General features: G+C 39.1%; 1 non-coding gene across 1 annotated transcript; it reads right to left on the bottom strand.

Moving 5' to 3' along the window:
• Nucleotides 1-2,154: 2,154 nt before the first annotated feature.
• Nucleotides 2,155-2,258, bottom strand: LOC112713370 (small nucleolar RNA R71). Its single transcript, XR_003158343.1, has one exon. It is a non-coding gene; the product is annotated as a small nucleolar RNA R71 (small nucleolar RNA).
• Between the last annotated feature and the right edge of the window lie 12,744 nt (nucleotides 2,259-15,002).

Here is a 15,002-nt window from a genome sequence, read left to right as displayed (position 1 = left end):
TTGCTGATTAAGTTGAACGGAGTTGTGACCACACATAGTTGTGAACCATGGTATTGGCACCAGATTATTGGCGCCATTGCCAGGGAAAGAAAAAGCAATGAATTTTACAAAATACATAAACATTTGAATCACAATTTCGTCCAGCAAGTTTTTGGCGCCGTTGCCGGGGATTGTTCGAGTATGGACAACTGACGATTCATCTTGTTGCTCAGATTAGGTAATTTTCCTTTCAAAAAGTTTTCAAAATTTTTTCAAAATTTTTCTTTTCGTTTTCGTTTTTTTTTCAAAAATATTTTTGAAAAAAAATTAATAAAAATAAAAAAAAAATCATAAAATCGTAAAAACAAAAAATATTTTGTGTTTCTTGTTTGAGTCTTGAGTCAATTTTTAAGTTTGGTGTCAATTGCATGCTTTAAAAATTTTTCTTGCATTTTTCAAAAATTCCATGCATTCATAGTGTTCTTCATGATCTTCAAGTTGTTCTTGACAAGTCTTCTTGTTTGATCTTGATGATTTCTTGTTGTGTTGTTTGTTGTTTTTCATGTGCATTTTTCGTTTGTTAGAGTCCATGCATTAAAGATTTCTAAGTTTGGTGCCTTGCATGTTTTCTTTGCATCAAAAAATTTTTCGAAAATATGTTCTTGATGTTCATCATAATCTTCAAAGTGTTCTTGGTGTTCATCTTGACATTCATAGTGCTCTTGCATGCATCATGTGTTTTGATCCAAAATTTTTAAGTTTTGGGTCATGTTTGTGTTTTTCTCTCTCATAATTAAAAATTCAAAAAAATAAAAAATATATCTTTTCCTTTTTTCTCTCCAAATTTTCGAAATTTTGGGTTTGACTTGGTCAAAAATTTTTAAAATTAGTTGTTTCTTACAAGTCAAGTCAAAATTTCAATTTTAAAAAAAATCTTATCTTTTTAAATTCTTTTTCAAATTATCTTCAAAATCTTTTTCTTATTTTTATATCATATTTTCGAAAATATGCTAACAATTAATGTGATTGGTTCAAAAATTTGAAGTTTGTTACTTTCTTGTTAAGAAAGGTTCAATCTTTAAATTCTAGAATCTTATCTTGTAGTTTCTTGTTAGTTAAGTCATTTTAAAAATTAAATCTTTTTCAAAATGCCTTTTTCTTAAAAATCTTATCTTTTTATCTTATCTTTTTCAAATTTTATCTTTTTCAAAATTTGATTTTAAAATATCTTTTCTATCTTCCTATCTTCTTATCTTTTTAAAATTAAAAACTTCAAATCTTTTTCAATCAACCAACTAACTTTTTGTTTGTTTCTTATCTTTTTCAAAACCAACTAACTACGTCTCCCTCCCTAATTTCGAAAATATCTCATCTCTTTTTCAAAAATTCTTTTTTTGTTTTAAATTTTAATTTTAATCTTATCTTATCTCTAATTTTCGAAAATTACTAACACCTTTTTAAAATTATTTTCGAATTCTCCCTCTCTTTTCTTATTCTATTTAATTAATTATTTACTAACACTTCTCTTCACCTCTCTTCATCTAAATATCCGAACCCATTCTTCTTCACTTTCCTCCCCTTTCTTCTTCTACTAACATAAAGGAATCTCTATACTGTGACATAGAGGATTCCTCTTCTTTTCTTGTTTTCTTCTCTCTCATATGAGCAGGAACAAGGACAAAAGCACTCTTGTTGAAGCTGATCCTGAACCTGAAAGGACTCTGAAGAGGAAACTAAGATAAGCTAAATTACAACAATCCAGAAGTAACCTTTCAGAAATTTTCGAACAAGAGAAGGAGATGGCAGCCGAACCCAATAATGATAATGCAAGGAGGATGCTTGGTGACTTTACCAAACCCACGTCCAAATTTGATGGAAGAAGCATCTCCATTCCTGCCATTGGAGCAAATAATTTTGAGCTGAAACCTCAGCTAGTTGCCTTAATGCAACAAAACTGCAAGTTTTATGGACTTCCATCTGAAGATCCTTATCAGTTTTTAACTGAGTTCTTGCAGATCTGTGAGACTGTTAAGACGAACGGAGTTGATCCTGAAGTCTACAGACTCATGCTTTTCCCTTTTGCTGTAAGAGACAGAGCTAGAATATGGCCTGGACTCCTGGGAGAAGCTGGTCACGGCCTTCTTGGATAAATTCTTTCCTCCTCAAAAGCTGAGCAAGCTTAGAGTGGATGTTCAGACCTTCAAACAAAAAGATGGTGAATCCCTCTATGAAGCTTGGGAAAGATATAAGCAGTTGACCAAAAGGTGTCCATCTGACATGTTTTCAGAATGGACCATATTAGATATATTCTATTATGGTCTATCTGAGTTTTCGAAAATGTCATTGGACCATTCTGCAGGTGGATCTATTCACCTAAAGAAAACGCCTGAAGAGGCTCAAGAACTCATTGACATGGTTGCAAATAACCAATTCATGTACACTTCTGAGAGGAATTCCGTGAATAATGGGACACCTCAGAAGAAGGGAATTCTTGAAATTGATGCTCTGAATGCCATATTGGCTCAGAACAAAGTGTTGACTCAGCAAGTTAACATGATTTCTCAAAGTCTGAATGGATGGCAAAATGCATCCAACAGTACTAAAGAGGCAGCTTCTGAAGAAGCTTATGATCCTGAGAACCCTGTAATAGCAGAGGTAAATTACATGGGTGAACCTTATGGAAACACCTATAATTTATCATGGAGGAATCATCCAAATTTCTCATGGAAGGATCAACAAAAGCCTCAACAAGGCTTTAATAATGGTGGAAGAAATAGGCTCTGTAATAACAAGTCTTTTCCATCATCTTCTCAGCAGCAGACAGAGAATTCTGAACAGAGCCCCTCTAATTTAGCAAACTTAGTCTCTGATCTGTCAAAAGGCACTTTCAGTTTCATGAGTGAAACAAGATCATCCATCAGAAATCTGGAGGCACAAGTGGACCAACTGAGTAAGAAAGTCATTGAAACTCCTCCCAGTATTCTCCCAAGCAATACAGAAGAGAATCCAAAAGGAGAGTGCAAGGCCATTGATGTAATCAATATGGCCGAATACACAAGGGAGGAGAAGGACGAAAATCCTAGTGAGGAAGACCTCCTGGGACGTCTCTCAAGCAAGAAGGAGTTTCCTATTAAGGATCCAAAGGAATCTGAGGCTCATATAGAGACCATAGAGATTCCATTAAATCTCCTTCTGCCATTCATGAGCTCTGAAGACTATTCCTCCTCTGAAGAGGATGAATATGTGACTTGAGAGCAAGTTGATCAATATTTAGGAGCTATCATGAAGCTGAATGCCAAGTTGTTTGGTAATGAGACTTGGGAAAGTGAACCTCCCTTGCTCATTAGTGAACTAGATACCTGGATTCAGCAAATTTTACCTCAAAAGAGACAAGATCCTGGTAAGTTCTTAATACCTTATACCATAGGCACCATGACCTTTGAAAAAGCTCTATGTGATCTGGGGTCAGGGATAAATCTTATGCCACTCTCTGTAATGGAGAAGCTGGGGATCATTGAGGTACAACCTGCCTTGTTCTCAATACAATTGGCAGACAAGTCATTGAGACAAGCTTATAGAATAGTAGAGGACGTGTTAGTAAAGGTTGAAGGCCTTTACATCCCTGCTAATTTCATAATCTTAGACACTAAGAAGGAAGAGGATGAATGCATCATCCTTGGAAGACCTTTCCTAGCTACAGCAGGAGCTGTGATAGATGTCAATAGAGGTGAATTAGTCCTTCAATTGAATAAGAACTACCTTGTGTTTAAGGCACATGGCCATCCCTCTGTGACAAAAGAGAGTAAGCATGAAAAGCTTCTCTCAGTTCAGAGTCAATAAGAGCCCCCATAGTCAAACTCTAAGTTTGGTGTTGGGAGGCCACAACCAAACAATAAGTTTGGTGTTAAGACCCTATATCCAAACTCTAAGTTTGGTGTTGGGACTATATAACATTGACCTGATCACCTGTGAGGCTCTATGAGAGCCCATTGTCAAGCTAATGACATTAAAGAAGTGCTTGTTGGGAGGTAACCCAATTTTATTTGTCTAATTATTATTTTATTTTATTTTATTATTATTTTATGTTTTATTAGGTACATGATCATGTGGAGTCACGAAAAAAATATAAAATTAAAAACAGAATCAAAAACAGCAGAAGAAAAATCACACCCTGGAGGAAGGACAGACTGGCGTTCAACGCCAGTAAGGAGCATCTGGCTGGCATTCAATGCCAGAACAGAGCATGAATCTGGCACTGAACGCCAGAAACAAGCAACATTCTGGCGTTTGAACGCCAGGAATGTGCCTTGAGAAAAGCTGGCGCTGAACGCCAGTAACAAGCATGGAACTGGCGTTCAACGCCAGAAACATGCTACACATGGGCGTTGAACGCCCAAAACATGCTACACATGGGCATTGAACGCCCAGAACGTGCATCACCTCGGCGTTTAAATGCCAGAATGGTATGCAAAGGCATTTTGCATGCCTATTTGGTGCAGGGATGTAATTCCTTGACACCTCAGGATCTGTGGACCCTACAGGATCACCTCAGGATCTGTGGACCCCACAGGATCCCCACCTAACATATTCCCACCTTACCTCCTAATCCTATAACACTCTTCCCCATATCACACTTCTCAACAACTTCAATCTCTCTTCCCAATTACCCCCTTCACCACTCACATCCATCCACTCTTCCCCAAAAACCCCACCTACGTTCAAAATTCAAAACCACTTTCCCACCCAAACCCACCCTAAATGACCGAAACTACACCCTCTCCCCTCCCTATATATACCCTTCCATTCTACTTCATTTTCACACAACACAACCCCCTCTTCTATACCTTGGCCGAAACCTACACTCCCCCTTCTCCTCCATATTTTCTTCTTCTTCTTCTTCTCTTCTTTCTTCTCTTGCTCAAGGGCGAGCAATATTTTATGTTTGGTGTGGTAAAAGCATAAGCTTTTTGTTTTTCCATTACCATCAATGGCACCTAAGGCCAGAGAATCCTCTAGAAAAGGAAAAGGGAAGACAAAAGCTTCCACCTCCAAGTCATGGGTGATGGAAAGATTCATCTCCAAAAGCCATCAAGACCACTTCTATGATGTTGTGGCAAAGAAGAAGGTGATCCCTGAGGTCCCTTTCAAGCTCAAGAAAAATGAGTATCCGAAAATCCGACATGAAATCCGAAGAAGAGGTTCGGAAGTCATAACCAACCCCATGCAACAAGTCGGAATCTTAATGGTTCAAGAGTTCTATGCCAATGCATGGATCACTAAGAACCATAATCAAAGTATGAACTCGAGTCCAAAGAATTATCTCACAATGGTTCAGGGGAAATACTTAGATTTTAGTCCGGAGAATGTGAGGTTGGCGTTCCACTTGCCCATGATGCAAGGAGATGTACGCCCCTACACTAGAAGGGTCAACTTTAATCAAAGGTTGGACCAAGTCCTAATGGACATATGTGTGGAAGGAGCTCAATGGAAAAGAGACTCCAAAGGCAAGTGATGCAATTGCATATTTGATATATTAGCTAGTTAGTTTAGTTGATTTTAGCTTGATTTCACTCATTTTCTCTAAATAAATAAGTCCTTTTATGAGTTTGTATTCATGCATGAGAATACTAAGGAACATGTTGATTCTAGCCAAATTCATGCAAATGATTTAAGGAATACATACATGAATGAGTATGAATGAATCTCATGAAATTTATTGCATGAATTGGTAAGACTTTGAAGCTATTTCCTTTGTTGATGATAGGTGATGAAACAAGGAAGCATGGAAGCAAGAAGGATGCAAGCTGGGGCAAGAAGGAGTTGGCGTTGCCAACTTGGAGATAGTGGGCGTTATTGAGGATAACGCCAGGCAACCAAGAAGAAGTTGGCGTTGCCAACTTAGGAATGTGGTGAGTTGTTGAGGATAACGCCAGGCAGCTTTGGAAGCAAAGTTGGCGTTGCCAACTTGAAGAATAGGCTGAGTTGTTGAAGGCAACGCCCACACAAGCAAGAAACTTGGGCCATGAAGGAGTGTCGAGGGCGTTGCCAACGCCAAGAACTATGGGCGTTGTTGAAGGCAACGCCACACAATCAAGCTTGGCCCTGGAAGAAAAGGAGCTGGCGTTGCTAACTCAAGATGGGCGTTGCCAACGCCACACAACCAAGCAACTTTGGCACCAAGTTTTGGAGCTCAACCACGTTGCCAACGCCACTATCATTGGCGTGTTTTATGGGCAACGCCAAGCACAAGAATGAAGCCTTGAAGAGGAGCTCGAGGGCGTTGCCAACGCCAAGAACCATTGGCGTTATCCTTGGCAACGCCAGGGACATGCACCATTCAAGTTGCCAACGCCAGGGACATGCACCATTCAAGTTGCCAACGCCAGGGACATGCATCATTCACGTTGCCAACTTGGGATTGCATGGGCGTGTTCATCAACAACGCAGCAACCCTGGCAGCCTGACCTTGCCCTCTTCCATGGAGTATATCTTGAGTTGTAGACCTTCAAATGATGCACTCTCAACGGCATTGGAAAGTAGACATCCAGAGCTTTCCAACCATATATCATAGTATGGGATTGGCATTCGTTTGAAGCTTCAAAAGATGGCTTCATTTAGAGCTTCAGAATCTGAGCACGTTGGCAACGCTGGAAACAAGGGCGTTTTCACCAAAAACGTGTGCGATTTTGGCAGCCTGACCATGTCTCCTTCAAACGAGCATAACTTGAGTTATAGAGATCCAAATTGAGTGCTTCCAGTTGCGTTGGAAAGCTGACATTCAGAGCTTTCCAACCATATATAATAGTCTATGGTGGAGCACAAAATTGAAGCCAAACCAGAGTCATCTTTAGACCCTAAAAACAAGAACATGAAGTGAAATTCAAGGGAGCTAGAGATGAGCCTTGGGGTGTGGCTCGAGCACGTTGCCAACGTGCCACAAGGGGGGCGTGTTTTGCAACAACGCCAGCCCCAAGTCCTTGCCTTGGGAGAGTAAGGCACGGGCACGTTGCCAACTTGGGGTTGAAGGTGCGTTATTCACAACAACTTGGCAACAACTTGGCAGCTTGACCTTACCTTCTTTGAGGAACCATAACTTGAGCTAGGAAAGTCCAATTGAGGTGATTCCAGTGGCATTAGAAAATAGACATCAAGAGCTTTCCAATGATGTATAATAGTCCATATTAAGGCTGAAGGTTGACACTCAAATTCTGGGCTACATTTAGCATGAAAGTAGAGCCAAGAAGAGGAAAAGCAAGTTGTTGGCAACAACTTGGGCTAGCAACGCCCAAGTCTCATACTTCACTACCAGGAAAATGTCTTGCACGTTGCCAACGTGCATTTGGCCTGGAGTTAGTGCCAATAACGCCAAGCCAATGGGCCAGAAACATGATGAATGAACTCTTCCATTCCAAGTCTAGCAACACTTCCAATTGAGCCAAGAATTCAACAATAAGAAAGCCCACATTGCCAACCCAAATTGAAGATCTCTGAAGAGTTTTAGGAGTAGTATAAATAGAAGAGATTGATGTACTTGTGGGGGACTTTTGGACTTTTGAATACTTTTTAACACTTAGAATTTTTAGCATTTTTACTGAGCTTATTGTTAGAACTTCCGGGTACTCTCCCGGAAAGCTCATCTTTGGTTTTCTATTGGAATTTTTCTTCTTCATCTTCAAGTTTTAAGCACTTCATTCTTCTTCTTCTTCCTTTCCACTTAGTTTAATTTTTGTTAATGGCATTTGTTGTTGAGAATGGAGCTATGATTCACTAAACCCCACTTTCATTAGGGGGAGGAGCTCTGTTGGTTGGAATGAATTGGTGAACCCATCTTCTCTTTCTCAATTTTAGTGGTTGATCTAAAGAGGGAACTCTTGTTCTTCAAAGATTCAACTACCATCGAGAGAGGGGTTAATCTATATGAATTATGTGGTGAATTTGATGAATGAGCCACATAATTCAGTTTAGAGTTCATCCTCTCATGATTTCCTCAATCAATATACCTTGGTTAGTATGTGAGATGTAACTCTCCTTGGTTAAGATTTTGGAAATTGTGTGGCTGGATTAAAATTGATCTTCATCTCTTCTCATGAACAATTAGATCACGAGAGTGGCAATTGGCTATGTTAAGAGAGATTGAATCACCAAGAGATTGGGATTCAATCACCCATTTGCCATGGATCTATACCCATGATTGAGGAAGATTTGACTAACATCAATTCATGAAAACTAACATCTCTGATCCCTAATGATCCTCTCTATCATTAATTCTCATTTCTCTTGCTCTAGTTATTTGATTACCCATTTCCCAATCCCTTTCTACATTCTGTCTATTTACTACTCTTGTTATTTACATTCTGTTCATCTACTTTTTGCCATTTACCTTATGTTCTTTAAATTTCTGCACCCTTTAGTCCCTTGCCATTTATCTTTGATGTTATTTAAGTTTCTTGCAATTTAAGTTTCAGTTATTTACTTCCATTTTATTTCTATATTCTTGTTCTTAATTGCCATTTAAATTCCTGTCATTATGTTCAAAAGTCACATTGCTCATAAAATCAAAAATCATGTTCGCTTGACTAAACTTGCCATTTAACTAAAGTTGCTTAATCTACCAATCCTCGTGGGATCGACCTCACTCTTTGTGAGTCTTATTACTTGATACGACCCGGTATACTTGCCGGTTATACGTGAAATCTCAATTTTTACGTATCAGCAAGCCAGTTCAACTAAGAAGACTGGACCTCAAGCTTGTAGCTAGAGGATGGTTGGAGTTCATTCAACGCTCCATCATTCCCACTAGCAACCGATCTGAAGTTACTGTGGATCGGGTCATCATGATTCATAGCATCATGATTGGAGAGGAAGTAGAAGTTCATGAAGTCATCTCCAATGAAATCTACAAAATAGCCGAAAAGCCCTCCACCATGGCAAGGCTAGCTTTTCCTCACCTTATTTGCCATCTATGTTACTCAGCTGGAGTTATCATAGAAGGAGACATCTCCATTGAGGAGGATAAACCCATCACCAAGAAGAGGATGGAGCAAGCAAGAGAGACCCTCCACGGATCTCAAGAGATGCATGAGGAAGCTCATCATCAAGAAATCCCTGAGATGCTTCAAGGGATGCACTTTCCTCCCAACAACTATTGGGAACAACTCAACACTTCCTTAGAAGATTTGAGCTACAATGTGGAACAATTAAGGGTGGAACATCATGAGCACTCCATCATTCTCCATGAAATAAGAGAAGATCAAAGAGCAATGAGGGAGGAGCAACAAAGGCAAGGAAGGGACATAGAAGAGCTTAAGGACATTGTTGGTCCTTCAAGAAGAAGACGCCACTAAGGTGGATTCATTCCTTGTTCTTATTTCTTTCTGCTTTTCGGTTTTTATGTTGTGTTCATTTATGTTTTGTGTCTCTACTTCATGATCATTAGTGTTTAGTAACTATGTCTTAAAGTTATGAATAACTCCATTAATCCTGCACCTCTCTTAAATGAAAAATGTTTTTAATCAAAAGAACAAGAAGTACATGAATTTCGAATTTATCCTTGAATTTAGTTCAATTATATTGATGTGGTGACAATACTTTTTGTTTTCTGAATGAATGCTTGAACGGTGCATATTTTTTATCTTGCTATTTATGAATGTTAAAATTGTTGGCTCTTGAAAGAATGATGAACAAAGAGAAATGTTATTGACAATCTGAAAAATCATGAAAATTGATTCTTGAAGCAAGAAAAAGCAGTTAAAAGTAAAAAGCTTGCGAAAAAAAATGGCAAAAAAAATAGAAAGAAAAAGAAAAAGCAAGCAGAAAAAGCCAATAGCCCTTAAAACCAAAAGGCAAGGGTAAAAAAGATCCAAGGCTTTGAGCATCAATGGATAGGAGGGCCCAAAGAAATAAAATCCAGGCTTAAGCGGCTAAATCAAGCTGTCCCTAACCATGTGCTTGTGTCATGAAGGTCCAAGTGAAAAGCTTGAGACTGAGGGGTTAAAGTCGTGATCCAAAGCAAAAAGAGTGTGCTTAAGAGCTCTGGACACCTCTAATTGAAGACTCCAGCAAAGCTGAGTCACAATCTGAAAAGGTTCACCCAGTCATGTGTCTGTGGTATTTATGTATCCGGTGGTAATACTGGAAAACAAAGTGCTTAGGGCCACGGCCAAAACTCATAAGAAACTGTGTTCAAGAATCAACATACTTAACTAGGAGAATCAATAACACTATCTGAAATTCTAAAGTTCCTAGAGATGCCAATCATTCTAAACTTCAAAGGAAAAAGTGAGATGCCAAAACTGTTCAGAAGCAAAAAGCTACAAGTCCCGCTCATCTAATTAGAATTAATATTCATTGATATTTTAGAATTTATAGTATATTCTCTTCTTTTTATGCTATTTGATTTTTAGTTGCTTGGGGACAAGCAACAATTTAAGTTTGGTGTTGTGATGAACGGATAATTTATACGCTTTTTGGCATTATTTTTAGGTAGTTTTTACTAAGTTCAAGCTACTTTTAGGGATGTTTTCATTAGTTTTTATGTTAAATTCACATTTCTAGACTTTACTATGAGTTTGTGTGTTTTTCTGTAATTTCAGGTAATTTCTGGCTGAAATTGAGGGACTTGAGCAAAACTCTGAAAAAAGGCTGACAAAAGGACTGCTGATGCTGATGGATTCTGACCTCCCTGCACTCGAAATGAATTTTCTGGAGCTACAGAAATCCAAATGGCACGCTCTCGACGGCGTTGGAAAGTAGACATCCAGAGCTTTCCAGCAATATATAATAGTTTATACTTTATTCGGTAATTGACGACGTAAAGTGGCGCTCAACGCCAAGTACATGCTGCTGTCTGGAGTCAAACGCCAGAAACACGTCACGACCCAGAGTTGAACGCCAGAAACACGCTATAACTCGGCGTTCAACTCCAATAAAAGCCTCAGCTCGTGGATAGATCAAGCTCAGCCCAAACACACACCAAGTGGGCCCCGGAAGTGGATTTATGCATCAATTACTTATTCATGTAAACCTAGTAGCTAGTCTAGTATAAATAGGATAATTTACTATTGTATTAGACATCTTTGGTCTCAGTTTTGTTTTATTCTTCATCTTAGGAGACTATTGATCATGTTTTGGGGGCTGGCCATTTGGCCATGCCTGGACCTTTCACTTATGTTTTTTCAACGGTGGAGTTTCTACACACCATAGATTAAGGGTGTGGAGCTCTACTGTACCTCAAGTTTCAATACAATTACTATTATTTTCTATTCAATTCTCTTTTATTCTTATTCCAAGATATACGTTGCACTTCAACTTGATGAATGTGATGATCCGTGACACTCATCATCATTCTCACCTATGAACGCGCGTGACTGACAACCACTTCCGTTCTACCTTAGGCCGGGCGCATATCTCTTAGATTCCCCAACAGAATCTTCATGGTATAAGCTAGATAGATGGCGGCATTCATGGGAATCCGGAAAGTCTAACCTTGTCTGTGGTATTCCGAGTAGGATTCCGGGAATCTGAATAGTCTAACCTTGTCTGTGGTATTCCGAGTAGGATTCCGGTATTGAATGACTGTGACGAGCTTCAAACTCCTGAAGGCTGGGCGTTAGTGACAAATGCAAAAGAATCAAGGAATTCTATTCCAACCTGATTGAGAACTGACAGATGATTAGCCGTGCTGTGACAGAGCATAGGACCATTTTCACTGAGAGGATGGGATGTAGCCATTGACAACGGTGATGCCCTACATACAGCTTGCCATGGAAAGGAGTAAGAAGAATTGGATGAATGTAATATGAAAGTAGAGATTCAAGAGTAGCACAGCATCTCCATACGCCTATCTGAAATTCCCACTATTGATCTACATAAGTATTTCTATCCTATTTTATTTTCTGTTTATTATTAATTTTTGAACTTATCCATAATCAATTATTATCCGCCTGACTGAGATTTACAAGGTGACCATAGCTTGCTTCATACCAACAAGCTCTGTGGGATCAACCCTTACTCACGTAAGGTATTACTTGGATGACCCAGTACACTTGCTGGTTAAGTTGAACGGAGTTGTGACCACACATAGTTGTGAACCATGGTATTGGCACCAGATTATTGGCGCCATTGCCAGGGAAAGAAAAAGCAATGAATTTTACAAAATACATAAACATATGAATCACAATTTCATCCACCAATATGGCGCATAACTTCATGTGGTGAAGTTAGGCACCACCTTGTCCGCAACAAACTCCTCCAGGGTGTCCAAAACTCTATCTTAATGCACCTGTTTCTGTTTTAGTTACTTTGCATGATCAAAATACACATAAAACAAAGGAAAAATAGCAGAAACTAAAACAAAATTAAATAAATAAATAAATAAATTAAAGTTAAAATCAAACTTAAGGATATGAAAATATCGGGTTGCCTCTAGACAAGCGCTTCTTTACTGTCACTAGCTTGATGGTCAGCTCCTCTAAGGAGGAGGATCATAATGGCTTAGCTCTTCACCCCTCACTGTGAACTTCTTTCTTGTGCTCTCATGGATCAACTCTATATGCTCAAGAGATAGGATCCTATTCACTGTATGAGGCAGGATTGGGCATGTAGTGAATACCACCTTCATTCCTGGGGAGAAGTCTTCAGTGGGAATCTTTTTATTTCTCCATTCTCTGGATACTTTCTTCTTTTTGAGAACCTCCTCCTTGGTGGATGATGCATTCCCGACACCAAACTTATGCTTGATGTCAGGGAGAATTTTGTTTATTGTCACCAAAGAAGGTTTGTGCTGCAGATTCTGTGGTCCATCATCAATGGGTTCTTGAAGGTTTGGATCAGTAAGCTCAATCTGCATTCACCTCTCCGGTTTACCTACTGAATGTATATCTTTGCAGACATGAAAGGGCAGTTGCTCATCATGCACTCTAAGCACTAATTCACCCACTTCTACATCAATTAGAGCTCTTTCAGTGGCTAGGAATGGTCTTCCTAGGATTATGGAGGCATTTTCATCCTCCCCCATATCAAGAATTACAAAATCTATTGGGAGGAAGAACTTATCCACTTTGGCCAAGATATTCTCCACTAATCCATATGCAGGCTTTAGAGATTGTCTTCCATTTGTAATGCTATCCTTGTGGGTTGTGCCTCTTGGATTTGCAATTTCTTCATCACAAACAAGGGCATTAGATTTATTCTTGCACCTAGATCACATAGGGCTTTCTCAAAGGTGGTGCTCCCAATGGTACATGGAATTTGAAAGCTCCCTGGATCTGGCGTCTTCCTTGGCAAGTTATTTTGAATTATTACACTACATTCCTTATTCAATACCACTGTCTCATCTCCCTTTAAAGTCTTCTTCTTTGACAACAACTCCTTCATGAACTTGATATAGAGAGGAATTTTCTCCAAAACATTAGCAAAAGGAATATTAATTTGTAACTTTACGAAAACTTCCAAGAACTTTGAAAACTGCTTGTCCTTGGTCTCCTTTTAAAGTCTCTGAGGATATGGTATCTTAGGCTTGTCTTCAGGAGCTTTAGGTAATGTTGGATGTATGTCAAGAGTGACTGGAAAAGGATTGTCTGCATGCCTAGGTGGGGCATGTTCAATTGTGTCTTCAGTCTGCTATGGAGCTTCTTTTTCAACCGGCTCCTCAGTAACTTGTGCTTTCGTACTTGCCACTTGTCCACTTATCAAGGTGATAGCCTTTCGTACTTTGATTGATGCTCTGGTTTCCTGTATAAAGCTTCCCATTAGTGATTCCATATCAGTGTCTTTCTGTGGTTGAGAAGTTGTTTGCTGAGGTTATTATTAAGATGATTGAAACTGGCAGTTATTAAAATTATTCTGTTGAAAACCACCCTAAGGATTATTAAAATTCTGTGACTTCTGAGGTTGCTCTCTCCACCCAATATTTGGATGATTTCTCTATCCCTGATTAAAGGTCTTGGCATATAGACCATTATTGGGGTTTCTAGGAGCATTCTCCATGTAGTTGACCTGTTCAGGAGGTAATTAAGCATAGTCATAATTCTCACCTTGAATGAATCCACCATTCATGTCATATGGAGCCTCTTGAGAGGCATTCTGAGCACTAATAGCTGAAACCTGCATCCCACTCAAGTGTTGAGTAAGCATATTGATTTGTTGGGACATAACCTTGTTCTGAGCAAGAATAGCGTTCAAAGTCTCCACTTCCAAAATGCCTTTCTTCTGAGGAGTCCCAGAGTTCACAAGATTCCTATTAGAGGAGTAGAGATATTGGTTGTTAGCAACCAATTCAATAAGCTTAGTAATTTCTTTAGGCATCTTCTTCATGTGCAATGAACCACCAGCAGAGTTGTCTAAACACATTTTGGCCATTTCACAGAAGCCATCATAAAAGATCTCCAGCTTGGTCCATTCAAAAAACATGTCAGGAGGACATTGCCTGGTCATCAAGTTATATATGTCCTAGGCTTCATAGAGGGTCTCACCATCTCTCTGCGTAAATGTCTAAACATACACCCTTAGCTTAGTCAGCTTCTGTGCTGGGAAGAATTTGGACAAAAATTTAGTTACCACCTTATCCCAAGTGTCTAGGCTCTCCTTAGGTTGGGAATCAAGCCACTGCTTTGCCCCTATCCCTCACAGCAAATGGAAAGACCATGAGCCTGTAAACCTTCGAATTCACTCTATTTGTTTTTACAATGTCACAAATCTACAGGAAGTTAGATATGAATTGGTTTAGATCTTTCTACGAGAGTCTATGATACTAACAGTTTTGCTGCACCAGAGTGACTAACTGAGGCTTCAACTCAAAGTTATTTAGAGCTATAAGAGGCACCACAATACTATTCCCATAGAAATTTCGATTAGGAGTAGTGTATGAGCCAAGCACCCTTCTGGGTTGTTCATTGTCATTCTGATTTACTACATTGGCATTAACAACACGATTAGGATCCATAGTGGACTCTACAGCTTCCTTTTCAAATGTCTCACTGAGATTTTCACTAGCCTTGTACAGTCTAGCTTGTTGCAAGCACCGC

This window comes from Arachis hypogaea, chromosome 9 (assembly GCF_003086295.3).
Source record: "Arachis hypogaea cultivar Tifrunner chromosome 9, arahy.Tifrunner.gnm2.J5K5, whole genome shotgun sequence".
NCBI lineage: Eukaryota > Viridiplantae > Streptophyta > Magnoliopsida > Fabales > Fabaceae > Arachis > Arachis hypogaea.
Note: the sequence above shows the minus strand (reverse complement) of the source record. Positions and strands in the feature narration are given on the sequence as shown.